The sequence below is a fragment of the Lontra canadensis genome, unplaced genomic scaffold (genome assembly GCF_010015895.1).
Source record: "Lontra canadensis isolate GAN:19392208 unplaced genomic scaffold, GSC_riverotter_1.0 scaffold14, whole genome shotgun sequence".
Classification (NCBI taxonomy): Eukaryota; Metazoa; Chordata; class Mammalia; order Carnivora; family Mustelidae; genus Lontra; species Lontra canadensis.
In genome coordinates this window covers 8232005-8246385 of record NW_022631008.1, presented here as the reverse complement: position 1 = coordinate 8246385, position 14381 = coordinate 8232005, and the positions used below count along the sequence as shown (strand labels likewise).

The 14381-nt window shown below is 40.4% G+C and overlaps 1 protein-coding gene across 4 annotated transcripts in view; it reads left to right on the top strand.

Moving 5' to 3' along the window:
* Positions 1–14381, top strand: part of BACH2 (BTB domain and CNC homolog 2) — a 352486-nt gene that overhangs the window by 69041 nt on the left and 269064 nt on the right. Inside the window, exon 1 of one of the 4 annotated variants that reach the window (XM_032858136.1) lies at positions 13659–13874. The exons of 2 other annotated variants lie outside the window; for them this stretch is intronic. The gene's annotated coding sequence lies outside the window, so the exon portion shown is untranslated. Of the gene's footprint in view, positions 1–13658; positions 13875–13905; positions 14051–14381 lie in introns of those variants that run through there. One more of the 4 variants, XM_032858137.1, reaches the window with a different exon arrangement.

Sequence of the window (14381 nt, the reverse complement as noted above, 5' to 3'; positions counted from 1 at the left end):
AAATTTGGGAAATTAAAACCTTTTTACAATTGTCTCATGCTTTAAAACTGGAGCTGAACATCCCCAAGAAAACAGTTTGGCCACAAAGCAAACCACGGCTGCTTTCTAGTGTTCTATATCCTCCATCTCAGCCGGAAATGGCCTGCAGGGTGTGGAATTTGGACCAGGGAAGGGAATTGGGCAGAGTAAGGAAGGAAGCAGTTGGAAAACAGGGCAACACATTCCTCATCTCATGTTGACTCTGATTGCACGGACTGTGTCTCCTCTATGATGATGTACCTCCCAGACAGGTTCCTCACCAGAGATGGTCAATGGAGGGAACCTGGAAATTAAAGTCTGATCCCAGTTCTGCCACTAACAGTGTGATCTGGGATGGAACACATGTCAGCTCTGGGTTCCCTTAGGAAGGGAAAGTGTTGATTGTCCCCAGGCTGTCACGTTCCGCTGTTTATCATGATGCGGGGCAAGGCCATATCTCTTCTCTGCCATTAACCCCACATTTCCACCATTACTTTGCAGTAGAACAACCCCTCATGACTAGTGGGACCTCCTAATGATTAAGACAGAGAAAAAGGATTCCTCCCCATCCCCATAATTTTTTAGGTCTTATAATTGTGGCTTTCTGCCATGCAATAGGGAGAGGATGAAATCTTCCTCTCTGCCAGTTCCAGGGTTGTCCCATGACCACCACCATCAGCATCAGCTTAGCTAGTACCTACTAAGTGTTTCTGCATGGAGACAGAGTTGTGCAATTTATATACGTCGTACGTTTAATGCTTATAACAAACATACACATGTACATGTATGTATGTGATACATATAAAACTGAGCATTTGTTATGTACCAGCTGTTATGCCAGATACTCCCAGTGATCCAGAGAGGTGGATTAATGGATCATCGGTAAGCCCCAGGACTGATGTCTTACCCATCAGCTCCGTTTTTGCCAATAAGGAAACTGAGCCTTAGCTAGTAACTGGTAGAGCAGGGATTTGAGTCCAGTTGTATGGTCTCAAACTCATTTCTCATAAACTTTCTGCTGGTGGTTCTCCACATTCCTATGACATAACAATCACGTGGCGGGGGTGGGTAAAATATACAGATCCTGTGGTCCCTCTGCAAACCAGTCAGAATGTCTGGGGTTGCAGCTGTATTCAGCTAATAAGCAGCCAGGGTAGATAACTTAACCTCAGATACAACACTAGGGTTATTGGGTTGGGCAGTGGACTGTAGCCCCACAGCCAGCAGGTAGCTGGCCTAGGCCTCGAATCGAGGCTGCTTACTGTAAAGCCAAATACCTTGACCACACAATGGTCTACATTCCAGTTATTAGTGTTGTCAACAGCTCTTACCCACCATCAGGCCCAGTGTCCCTTTCCTAGTCTAAAACCCAAGGCCACAAGTTCATCGAGGATCTTCTAAAGACTGTGTCTTCTTATTTGAACCAGAGTCATGATTTCCCACTTAACAGTCTCAAAGTTTACTTTGACTCATGGCCATTACCACCTTTCACGTAAGTTAGCGTGCTCTTTTCCTCGTTGAGCAAAGCCTTCACCAGCAGAGACTCAGACAGTGGTTCCAAAACCTTGACGCATATTGGAGTCACATGGGAAATTCCATATGGATGCCTGGCTCCCACCCCAGACATTTGGATTCTATTGATATGGGACGTGACCTGCGCAGTGGGAGTTTCAAAAGCTCTGCAGGTGATTCTGATATGCAGCCGAGTTTGAACAACTGGTTTCAGAGTTGGTCTGACTTACCTTCACAGGCGTGTCAACTGTGGCATCTCCTCTGTGGGCTGAACTCAACTTTTTCATCTCTCTGACTGTGACTCACCACCATCTCCTTCTGCATTTTAGCTAGCATGATCAGTCTGCCGTAAATTCCATTCAGCCCGCTACCTGACCCGGAATTCTACTGCAATGTCAAATAATGGTTTTTCCCCACAGGGTGGTGTTCTGCTCAGGAGCTCGGAGTGACACCGGTGACCTGTCTGTGAGATTATCTTTGTCAGGTTCTCAGCCTCACTGGACTCTTCTCTTCACTGTGTGGCATGTCTCTTTGCCTCTTTATAAGTTGTTTTAAAAGGTAAAATTTTAAAAATTTAAATTGTTTTACCTTTTAAAACAATTTATGATTTCAATACATGTTGCCTTTTTCTTCCAGGAACAAAATAAACACATCTTCCACGTGATGCTTTATAACAATAAGTCCCTTATGGGTCTTTTCCCCCAACAGTTAAGGGTCAGATTATCTACAGACGGACTACAGCAGACATGCCCTATCACAGTTGATAGAACCGTACATAAAGCAAAAAGTTGTGAGATCACACAGTGCAGGGACTGACTCAGACCATGTCCTCAGAGAGCTTAGAAAAGTTTGATTAGTTTAACCAATTGGAAAATATAGTGGGGTTATAAAAGCATGTTAAAGTAGAAGGGTAAATTTGTTGACAAGTTTGCAAATGTACTTGCTCTCGAAATTTATTGTACAGTATGTACGAAGTCTTAAACAGAATTTTAAGGTGAGAGATGTTGTTCGGTGGGTCAGGGAGATGGGCAGTTTGCAAGCCAGATATCTTGCAGCAGCAGCTGGGAGCTAGAGGATGGGGCACTGGTCACCCCTGGGCTGGCTAGCGAGGCAGGTGTGAAGGTGTACACGAGGTAGGGCAGGTTATAAGGAAGGATTGCTGCGGGGGAACTTGTTGTGTGAGATTTAATAGCAAGAAGACTTAGGAAGACCTAAAATCTATGTATATTAGAAGGCGTTCTGTTTTTCTTCGCGCAGTTGTGGAAGTCCGTTTGGTCTGTAATTATGCTGGCATTATGGACCGCTGAACAAGACTGGTCGTTTGGGTTGGTTTTTACACTTTTCTTGAGGGTACAGCTTTTAAAATTAACTTTGCTCCTTTGGGTTTAAAATGTTCTCATTCGGATGTCTGTGTCTTGCCCTGTAATCCTCACGAGAAGAAAAGGAGGTTAGGATGCCTCTCTTTTGAAATGAAGGGGTCAGAGCAGGAGGGGGGCTGTCACGGTTGTTTCCCTTTGTTCAGGAATTAGAACATGTGAGCAAGTGGTTCCACCCCTTATTTTGTGAGTTGTTTTCCTCCGAGATTTCCTAATTTTTCCCATGACGTTTCAGCCTGTTTCTTCACAAGATGGTAAGGCCTGAAAGACTTCATTGTTTTATGGGAGTGCGAGTTCATGCACATTTGCTGATCTGGCCGGCTGGGGTCTGAGTGTGGGTGGGACACGGCTGAGGGCTGATGTGGACTGGAGGGCGTGAGGAAAGTATATTCTGAATAGTAGCAAACATATTTGTTTATCAAGAGTATATCGCAGAGTGACTTTTTCTTCATAGATAGTGCCATACTTTTAAAATATGCAGTCTGCCCCGATCGACAGAAATAAGGCCATTCTTTTAGGCTAAGGGAAGTTTCTTCATGGCAAATCAGCTTGAAATTTCACTTCATCTTCAGATAAATGCAAACTTTTGTTCTTGTAATGCATATTCCTTGATGCCCTGCCCTGGATTTATGTGAGCTCTTGGAATCACAGCCCTGTGTATTCTCCACAGCAAATCCCAGTCAGTGCATGGTTTGGGGGGGGGGGGCGGTGTCCAAAATATTAATTATAGTAGCAGGAAAAAAGCAATAGTAGAAGAACCCTCGCTAAAAAGTAAATAGATTCATTGAGTAAAGGAAGTTGGGGCTTAATGCTAATGAGGTTCTTTTTTAAATGAAGTTTATATATTGTCTTAATGCTAACTTCTGAGGAATTGGGATCTGCATTTGATTAACAGTAATTCGCTGGCAGAACACACTACATTTATATCTGAAGTAGCATTAACATTTTCAGTCAAATTTACACAATTCCCCATCATTTTTAAATGTTCTCCATGGTAGCGGAGCCAGTGGGACCTACAGTCAGTGCTGGGCGTAGATTGCACACATCCTTTCACAGTTCCTGTTTCCGTGAGTCATGTTGGCAGCTTGAAATCAGCTGTGGTGGGAGTATTTACACCACGGACATCAGCAAACACTACAAATGGGAGTGTTCCACTGTCAGGGACCATATTTCAACATATAGCCACGCACCACATCCCCAAGAGAAATGTTGACGTTAGGGAGTCTTAGGGTGCCCAGGTGGCTCAGTTGGTTAAGTGCCTGAGTCTTTTTTTTTTTTCTATAAAGTTTTTTATTTATTTAACTGACAGAGAGAGAGAGAGAGAGACAGCAAGAGAGGGAACACAAGCAGGGAGAGCAGAAGAGGGAGAAGCAGGCTTCCTGCTGAGCAGGAAGCCCAATGCGTGGCTCTATCACAGGACCCTGGGATCATGACCCGAGCCGAAGGCAGACGCCTAATGACTGAGCCACCCAGGCGCCTCTAAGTGTCTGACTCTTAATCTCCACTGGGGTCTTGATCTCAGGGTCATGATACTTAAAAAAAGAAGAAGAAGAAGAAGGTAAGGAGTTTTCTCCGAGGCAAATAATGTGGTGTTTGTACTCAACACAACAACCAATGTGACCCTTTTAGAATATAAACCAAGCCATGTGGCTCCTTAGCCCAAAACCCTCCCAAGGCTCCCCATTTCACTTGGAGTGAGAGTCTGAATGTGAGAGAGTGACCTGAAAGTTGTCCATGGTCTGGCTGCCTTCCTCACCACTGCCTGTGTCCTCCTGACCCTTGTGACCAGACCCTGATCTCACCCCTCTTTCTGTAGAATGTCTCAGACCTGCTTCTGTTCTAGGGCCATGGTCCTCAGACTTAGTGTGCATCAGAATCCCCTGCAGAGCTGGTTAAGATGGACTGTCGCCTGCCCCTCCCTACAGTTCTGAGCCAGTGACAAGTTTCAGGAGATGTTGATAGTTCTGGAACCCTACTTTGAGACCCACTGCTCCAACCCATCTCTTGACTCTTGGGTTTACCTGTCACCTCCTTCAAGTCACTGATCTGCTTTCATCTCCTCATCTCTCCTGACCCATCCTATTTAAAATTGCAGCCTTTCTCCTCCATTCCATTTCCATTTTTTTTTCATTGTACCTGTCACTTTATAACAAAAATAACTTATTTATTATGTTTTTTATTTGCCTTTTAGGTCTATCTCCTGGGGCGCCTGGTGGCTTAGTCGGTTAAGTGGTTAACCATGTGATTAGGCTTGGGTTGTGATCCCAGGGTCCTGGGATCAATCCCCACATTGGGCTCCCTGCTCAGTGGAGAGCCTGCTTTTCCCTCTTCCACTCCCCTTGCTTGTGTTCCCTCTCTTGCTGTCTCTGTCAAGTAAATAAAATCTTTAAAAATAAATAAATAAATAAATAAATAAATAAAGTCTGTCTCCCCACCCTGCTCCCCCTCCCCACGACTAAACTCTAAATTCCATAAAGGTAGGGGTTTTATCTATTTTCTCCATTGCTGTATCTCAAAGTTTAGAATAACACCTGGCACATAGTAGGTGCTTGGTGAATATTGTTTAGAGAATCAGTGAATTAACAACATTGAGAAGTGAATGATGTTTCTTAGATTTGGGTCCCAGTTGCTTTAATTCAAGCTCACTAGAGAAACTTAAAACAGTTTCTTTAGGATTTCTGCTTAGCTTTACTACTTTTAGGATCGTAAGGAATAGTATCTGCTCTTGGCTAAAGTTTAGGAATGTCCCAATGATCCTTAAATAGTAGGTGCTCCAAGTTGTTGCTCTTAGATTTACCTTCTAACCTCAAGGGCCGTAAGATAGTAGTCTTCAAAAACTCTGGTCTGCAGAAGTTTTCTTACTTCTTACTTGAGGAGCCCTGCAAATATTTAATTTGCATTTCCCTTTTAATATATTTTAAACAGTTTTGTATAATCATAATAAAAACACATGCATACTTAAACATGTTGCATATGAAATTTTAACACATTGGGACCACCAAGGCATTGAACTAGACTATCAGGTTAACCTTAAACTAAGTGTTTTCTGCTGTTTGGGCTTATATATTGGAACTTCTTTTAAGTTAATCATTGATAAGGAGGTTCAATACCAGTGTTTTTCAGGTTCCAACCTGATTGTGAATTGAACAAGCAAATTCCTCTTGTTAAACATATTTAGCATACTCAGTTCCTCACTGGGTAGAGCTTGGGGTCTCTGTTGGGTGTAGGTTTCTGCATGGATTAACAGCCAGTTGTATAATAAGTAAACCAAGCACACATCACTTAATGATACATATTCTGTTTTAGGGTTCTGCATACCCACTCTACATTTTCCATGCTCCTTGACTGATTGTTAAATCAAGTAGTTGTCAGATTATCTTTAGTGTTAAAATATGAAAGAAAAAAATCTTAACTACTACATTTTTTTCAAGCTTTTGGGTTAGTTTGAGGCATATTGTGAGATAACAAAATGAATTGCTAAAAACTGTTATCATTTCCAGTATAACTGTCCCTTGCTGTTCCAATTCATTCATTTCCAGAATATGGATAGAGAAATTCCCCACTGCGCGTTCCCATAGGAAAGGATACAGTGTTATTTGTGTTAATTTTGTTTCTAAGTTTCATGTTAAAGTAATAAAAGTAGCATATCGCAAAACATTTATCTGAAAATTTGTCTGCATCTGTTTGGTCCCTGAGTTTATAGAGCAGAGATTCAGACATTGGGTGATATCTGCAGTTCCCTGTGAACATCAGGATCTATATTAATTGTTCTTTGAATGTTTGGTAGAATTCACCAGTGAAACTTTCTGATCCCAGACTCTTGTTTTTTGGGCGGTTTTTGATTACTGATTTTCTGTATCATCACAATTCAGTCTTAGTAGGTGGTATGTTTCTCAGAATTTATCCATGTCTTCTAGGTTGTCCAGCTTGGTTAAAATTGTTCAATGTAGCCTCTTGTGATTCTTTGTATTTCTGTGTTATCAGTTGTAACATTTCTTCTTTCATTTCTGATTTTCTTTTTTTGAGTGTGTGTGTGTGTGTGTGTGTGTGTGTGTGTGTATGCATGCGCTCTTGCTCTCTCTCTTTTTCTCTTTGGTGAGTTTGGCTAAAGGTTTGCCAATTTTGTCTATCTTTTGAGAAAACCAGCTCTTAGTGACATTTATTTTTTCTGTTGTCTTTTTCGTGTCTATTTCATCTATTTATTTCTGCTCTAATCTTTGCTATTTCCTTTCTTCTGCCTAACTTTGGGCTTCATTTGTCCTTCTTTTTCTATTTTCTTGAGGTGTAATGTTGGGTTGTTTATTTGAAATGTTTATTATTTCTTGAGCTAGGCGTGTATCACTGTGAATGTCCCTCTTGGAACTGCTTTTGCTGCATTCCATAAATTTTGGTATGGCACATTTCCATTTTCATTTGTCTCAAGGTATTTTTACATTTTCTTTTGATTTTGAAGAGACCCATTGGTTTTCATCTTCACATATCTGTGAACTTTCCGATTTTATTCATGTAATTAATTTCTAGTTTCATACCTTTGTGGTTGGAAAAGATGCTTGATATGATTTCAGTTCTCTTAAGTTTATTTGTGGCCTAACATATGATCTGTCTCAGAAAATGTTCCATATGAACTTGAGAAGAATGTGTATTCTTTTGCTTTGGGATGGAATGTTCTGTAAATAACTGCTAAGTCCATCTGATCTAGCATGTCATTTAAGGTCAATGATTCTTTACTGATTTTCTGTCTGGATGATCTATCTACTGATATAAGTGAGGCATTGAAGTCTCCCTACTGTCATTATATGTCTCCCTTTAGGCCTGTTAATATTTGCTTCATGTATTTAGTTGTTTCTATGTTGGATGCATCAATATTTACAAATGTTATATTTTCTGTTGGATTGAGCCCTTAAGTAACACCTTTTTTGGGTCTTATTACAGTCTTTGATTTAAAGGCTATTTTAGCTGATAGAACTACAGCGACTTTTGTAGCTGTTTTCTTTTGGTTTCCATTTCTATGAAATGTCTTTTCCCAGTCCTTCATTTTTAGTCTATGTGTATCCTTATATCTAAAGAGTGTCTCTTGTAGGCAACACATAGCCACACCTTGTTTTGTTAGTCATTCAGCCACTCTTTGTCTTTCGACTGGATAATTCAGTTCATTTACATTTAAGAACATCATATTGGAAGTCCTAGCCAGAGCAGTCAGGCAAGAAAAAGAAAAGAAAAGAGGCATCCAAATTGGAAAGGAAGAAGTAAAACTGTCATTATTTGCAGGTGACATGGTATTATATATTTATAAAACCTTAAACAATCCATCAAAAGACAATATACAGATTCAGTATAACCCCTATCAAAATTCCAGTGGTATTTTTCACAAAAATAGAACAGATAATCCTAAAATTTGTTTGGAACCACAAAAGACCCTGAATAACCAAAGCAATCTTGAGAAAAAACAAAGCTTGGAGGCATCCTGCTTCCTTATTTCAAACTTTGTTACAAAGCTATAGTAATTGGGGCATCTGGGTGGCTCAGTAGGTTAAAGCCTCTGCCTTCGGCTCAGGTCATGATCTCAGAGTCCTGGGATCAAGCCCCACATTGGGCTCTCTGCTCAGCAGGGAGCCTGCTTCCCTTCCTCTCTCTCTGCCTCTCTCTGTCTACTTGTGATCTCTGTCTGTCAAATAAATAAATAAAGTCTTTAAAAAAAAAAGAGAGAGAGACAAGTAAAACTTAAAAAAAAAAAGATCTAGTAATTAAAACAGTATGGTCTTGGAATAAATACAGATAGATTGGTGAAGCAGACTAGAAAGCCCAGAAATTGACCATGTATATTTGGTCCATTGATTTACAATAAAGGAGCCAAGGATATACAACGGAGAGAAGATAGTCTCTTCAATAAATGATTTTGGGAAAATTGGAAAGCTGCATGCAAAAGAATAAAACTGGACCCCTACCTTACACCACACACAAAAATTAACTTAAAAAGGATTAAAGGTGTAAATGAAAGACCTGAAACCATAAAACTCCTAGAAGAAACATAGACAGTAAGCTCCTTGACACTGGTCTTGATGATAATTTTTTTGAATCACACAGCAAAAGCAAAGGCAAAAGAAGCAAAAATAAATAAGTGGGGCTGTATCAAACTAAAAAGTTTTGGTACAGCAAAAGAAGTCACCAACAAAATGTAAATGCAACCTACTGAAAGAAAATAATTTGCAAATCTTTTATCTGATAAGGAGCTAATATTCAAGATATATAAAGAGATATATAAAGAACTCATGCAATTTAATAGCAAAACACACACAGGGACACACGAACACAGACAAAAAACAATCTGATTTTTAAAATGGGCAGAAATAGGGGCACCTGGGCGGCTAAGTGGGTTAAAGCCTCTGCCTTCGGCTCAGGTCATGATCCCAGGGTCCTGGGATTGAGCCCCTCATCGGGCTCTCTACTTGGCGAGAAGCCTGCTTCCTCCTCTCTCTCTCTGCCTGCCTCTCTGCCTACTTGTGATCTCTGTCTGTCAAATAAATAAATAAAAAATCTTTTTAAAAAATGGGCAGAAAATATGAAGAGACATTTTTCCAAAGAAGACATACAGATAGCTGATAGGTACATGAAAAGATGTTCAACATCATTAATTATCAGGGAAATGGAAATCAAAACTATAATGAGATGTGACCTCATACCTGTTAGAATTGTTGTTATCAAAAAGATAAGAAATAACAAGTGTTGAAAGGATGTGGAGAAAAGGGAACACTTGGATACTGTGGATAGAGATATAAATCGGTGCACCCACTGTGGAAAACCATATGGAGATTCCTCAGAAAATTAAAAATAGAACTACTTGATCAACTGGCAATTCCACTTCTGGGTATTTATCTGAAGAAAACAAAAACATGAATTTGGAAAGATATGTACCACCATGTTCATTGCAGCATTATTTATAATAGCCAAGATATGAAAACAACCTAAGTGGCTACTGATGGATGAATGGATAAAGAAATCATTACTTATACATATGCATATGAAATATATTTTCAGTGGAATATTATTCAGCCATATTTTGCAACAACATGGGTGGACCTTAAGGTCATTACGCTAGGTGAACTAAGTCAGGCAAAGAAAAATACCAAGTGGTCTCTCTCATATGAGGAATCTTAAAAAACATATGAATAAGCTCCTGAGATGTACAGAGAACAGATTGGTAGTTGTTAAGAGCTGGGATTGGTAAAATGGTGAACTGTTTTTTTTGAATTAAAAAAAAATTTAGGTTAGTTAATAAGCCTACTACAATCTGAAGGCCCCACACTAAATATATCATAAGAAACAGTTACAAGATACACTTTATGGAACGTTTTGTAGACCTCCTTTCACATCCTTCTAATAATACATTTAGCACTTCCTTGTAGGTTGTTGTCTATCTCCCATACTATATCTGAGCCCCTTGAAAGGAAGAATTGTGTCTCATTCATGTCAGTTACTGGAGTTTCCTAAGACATGGTGGGTGCTTGGCACACGTTTATTAAACAGCACTGCATTTCACAGCAGAAAGAAGCACGCTTGAAAGGAACAACACAATCTCGTCTTAAATAAACAATTGGTAACTTTACACTATGCCCAAATTTAACAGTAAAAAATCTATTTGACAGGTCCATGATTTTCCCCCTTTATCTCTCATGTACAATCATTTGTAGTTTTATGAATTCTTTTTTTTTTTTTTAAGATTTTATGTATTTACTTGTCAGAGAGAGAGAGAGCGGCAGGCAGAGGGAGAAGCAGGCTCCCCACTGAGCAAAGAGCCTGATATGGGACTCGATCCCAGGACTCCAGGATCATGACCCTAGTCGATGCCAGACCAACTGAGCCACCCAAGTGTCCCTTATGAATTCTAGAAGTGTTTTTTGACTCTGACCCTTCCGTGCTATCCTACTGTCATGCCATGACTGATCTCAAGTGTCATCCTTCTCTCCCCTTGCTTAGAGTATGCAAGCATAGTCCTCTCCCAGACCTAGTCTTCTATCTACTTCTCCACACTATTGCTGTCCTCAGCAAGTCCTTCGACCTACACTGCCTGTAGGAAGAGGGGTAAACCTGTGCTCCCCAATAGAGTACCCACTAGCCACACATGGTTTTGAGCTCTTAAAACGTGGCTAGTCCAAATTGGGATGTTTATAGATTAAAAAAAAACACACCCTATTTTTTTTTTAAGATTTATTTATTTATTTTATTTGACAGACAGAGATCACAAGTAGGCAGAGAGGCAGGCAGAGACACAGAGAGAGAAGCAGGATCCCCACCGAGCAGAGAGCCTGATGCGGGGCTTGATCCCAGGACCCTGAGATCATGACCTGAGCTGAAGGCAGAGGCTTTAACCTACTGAGCCACCCAGGTGCCCTCCACACCCTATTTTAAAGTGAGAAAATAATGTAAAATATCTCATGAATCATTTTTATATTGATTACATGTTGAAATTATTATATTTTAGATCAGTTGGTCTAAACATGTATTATCAAAATTAATTTCTCCTATTTCTTGTTATTTTTTTAATGTGAATATTGGAAAAATTGAAATTATCTGTATGGTTCACCTTATATGTCTGCTGGTCAGTGCTAGTCTTAACCGTATCCTGGCATTTCAAGTTTCTTATAACCTGGCCTCAGATACCTCTTTAGCCTTGTGCCTCAGCCCTTCCTGACCTCCACCAGAATTTCTCATAACTCTCAGATCTCACTAAGTCTATTTATATTTGTGGGTTTGGTTTGGTTTTGTTTTCTTTTCTTTTCATATTCTGTTCCTTCTTCCTGAATGAAATGTCCTTCCCTTTCTTTGTTAGTTCTAAAAATCTTACTCATATTTTTAGGACCTGATTTAATTATCCCATGCTGGTGAAGTTATGCCCTGTTTCCTCAGAAAGAATTAGCCAATTCTCCCCATCTCAGGCTCTTGGTGCCTCTAGGATTATGCTTACTTTGCTGTGTTGCCATGATGTGTCTTCTTAACCAGGCTTCTCAAGGGAAAAGGCTGCAGCTCATTCCTGTGATGACCTGCGAGGGCAGTGTCTGGTGTGTACTAGACATTTAATCGACATTTATTAAATTAATGTGTGAATTAATTTAATCCTTCTGCTGCACACACTGCTCTTTTTACATATATCCAGCCTTGATCATCTGAACCACAGGCCATGGAAAAAAATTGGATGTTGCGGTGGGCAGCCCTGGACCTCTCTGCCATGACCCCAATTTCAGATTTTTATGTTCAATAAAATGGCCTCTTCATCCTCACTGGTCGACTTACAGTAATCAAAAAATTACATATTTGAATTTATGAAATCTATGGGTGAGAGTACAGACTGAGAGTACAAAATGACAAAATGACAAAATGACAGTATCAATGACCCTTTTACTGTTTTGTGTACAGGGATTTCATAGAAGATTTTTTTCAGTTGAAGAGTCCACTTCTAAACAAGATTGCAAATCAGTGTTCTAATCCTAAATTTCATTTCCATTTCTACCCCAAATGTTTCCTAGTTTCTAGTATCATGTGGGTTCATGTAGTGTAAGACTTCTCCACTCTGGCTGCGTGATAGATACAATTAGGAAGCTTTCAAAAGTACTGAGGCCCAGGCCCACCCCAGGGATCCTGCTGTAATTGGGCTGTGGGAGGAACACCTAGGCACCAGTATTTATGAAAAGCGTAAATATCTTGTAATAAGTTGATTCCACAAGTTCTTAAGGAGCCAGGTACACTATAGAAATGTTGAAGCTTTTAGGTGTTCATTTTTCTTTCCTTTTATTAACGATATTGTGAGTAAAGGTAATGCGATACTCTTCTTACTGTATGATTCCAGGGTCCAAAACAAATTAATTGAACCTAACATCTGTGGACAATTTCCCAAGTTGTCTGAAATTAGAATTTCTGCTCTCTGTCTTTCTCTAAAACCTACAGGCAGCATTTTAATGTCTCTTATTGGTAGAAATAGCTAGGTCACAAAAGCTCTATTTTAGATCGTGGAAAGAGAACTGACAAGGGCAGTGGGTATAAACGTTTGCATGGGTAGTGGCCTCCCTGGCATCCTTTTTAGCCTCAATAAACACTTCTCCCATGACAGAACTTCCATAGTCCTGCCATGTTGATAAAATCTGACATTCTGCTTAATCACTTTTTAATGATCTTGTTCTTTTTGTGCTTGTGTGAGAAACCAGTGTTTTGTTTTGTTTTTTTAAGGTGTGGGAAAGAATTCGCTTCAATTTCCTAATTCCATAAAAATGAGCTGGTAATACACATATAATTCTTGTGGGGACAGGAGAAAAAATTACCTAATTTCTGTTTATCAAAGGTCTTTTCATACATTTTTTAAAAGTTACAAAGTTCCTGAAATCTTGCAAAGAAGAAAATCTGGGATCAGTACTCTGGCAACATGGTAAGAAAATCTCGTGAACCCTTGATACCATGTTCTATGTTCTTGGTGTATACTATTAAAACACAGATGTAAACAAGCATACATTTTCACAAATTATCGATTGGTTGCAATGGCTGGCGCTTTAGGAAAGAGAAAAAGAAAGAAAAACACACACACAGTTGGGATGGAATCCTTCAGGGCATAAAAAGGAATAGAAAATCCTTTAGTTAACTTGGTTATTTGCAGCCGGTATGTCATCTGTGAGAGACTGATGTCATACAGATTGAATGCAGAGGCAAAGTGTGTGTGTGTGTGTGTGTGTGTGCGCGCGCGCGCTCGCGGTGCTTTAAAGCCCCACTCCCAGAACATGAAGTGAGTGTGAAGGGCACCACAACAACCCCTAGATCTGTCAAGAATGTACCTATTTTTAACAATCGGGATCCAATGTCAGCACTCAACAGGAGATGAAGAAGGGGGTAGTGCGCGGTCTCCTGCCCCAGCGGATGGGAACTGGCCCTCTGGCGTGTTTACAGTACAGCTGTGCATTCTTAATGGCCCTGCCCCCGCCCTGTCAGGTAAAGTTTTCTTTGCACGTGATGAACGGCAGAGACGTCTTCAGCAGAGGGAACCAGAGGGGCTGGGAGGAGGAAAAGGGAAGGGAAGAACGGAAAAGAGAGAGAAAAAGAAACACGCCGCCCCAGAGGGAGATAGTCTGTGCTTTGCAGTTGCTTGTGTGGATAGAAACCAGATGGTAAGCTGGAACACCCGCTTGGCTATCCGAGGAGCCAAACATATGGTTAATGGTCGGGAGAAATGGCTTTCAGAGCCAGGGCTTCGCTGACTGCTTCATATTACAGATTGTTACAGTGTGTCATTACATTGCCAACCTAAGTGCTTAATACCCACGGCGGGCGCTGGGCATACACTTACAAGAAGGACTTTTAGCTCTTTGCTGGCTCGGAATGCACAAGTGACATCATAGGGCGGCTTAAAATGTCTGGTGTTGGGAGGCAGGGAGAAGAGTCATTTTGTAGTGGAAACATTTTTTTTTTTTTTTTTTTTTTGCAAGACAAGCCTTCGCT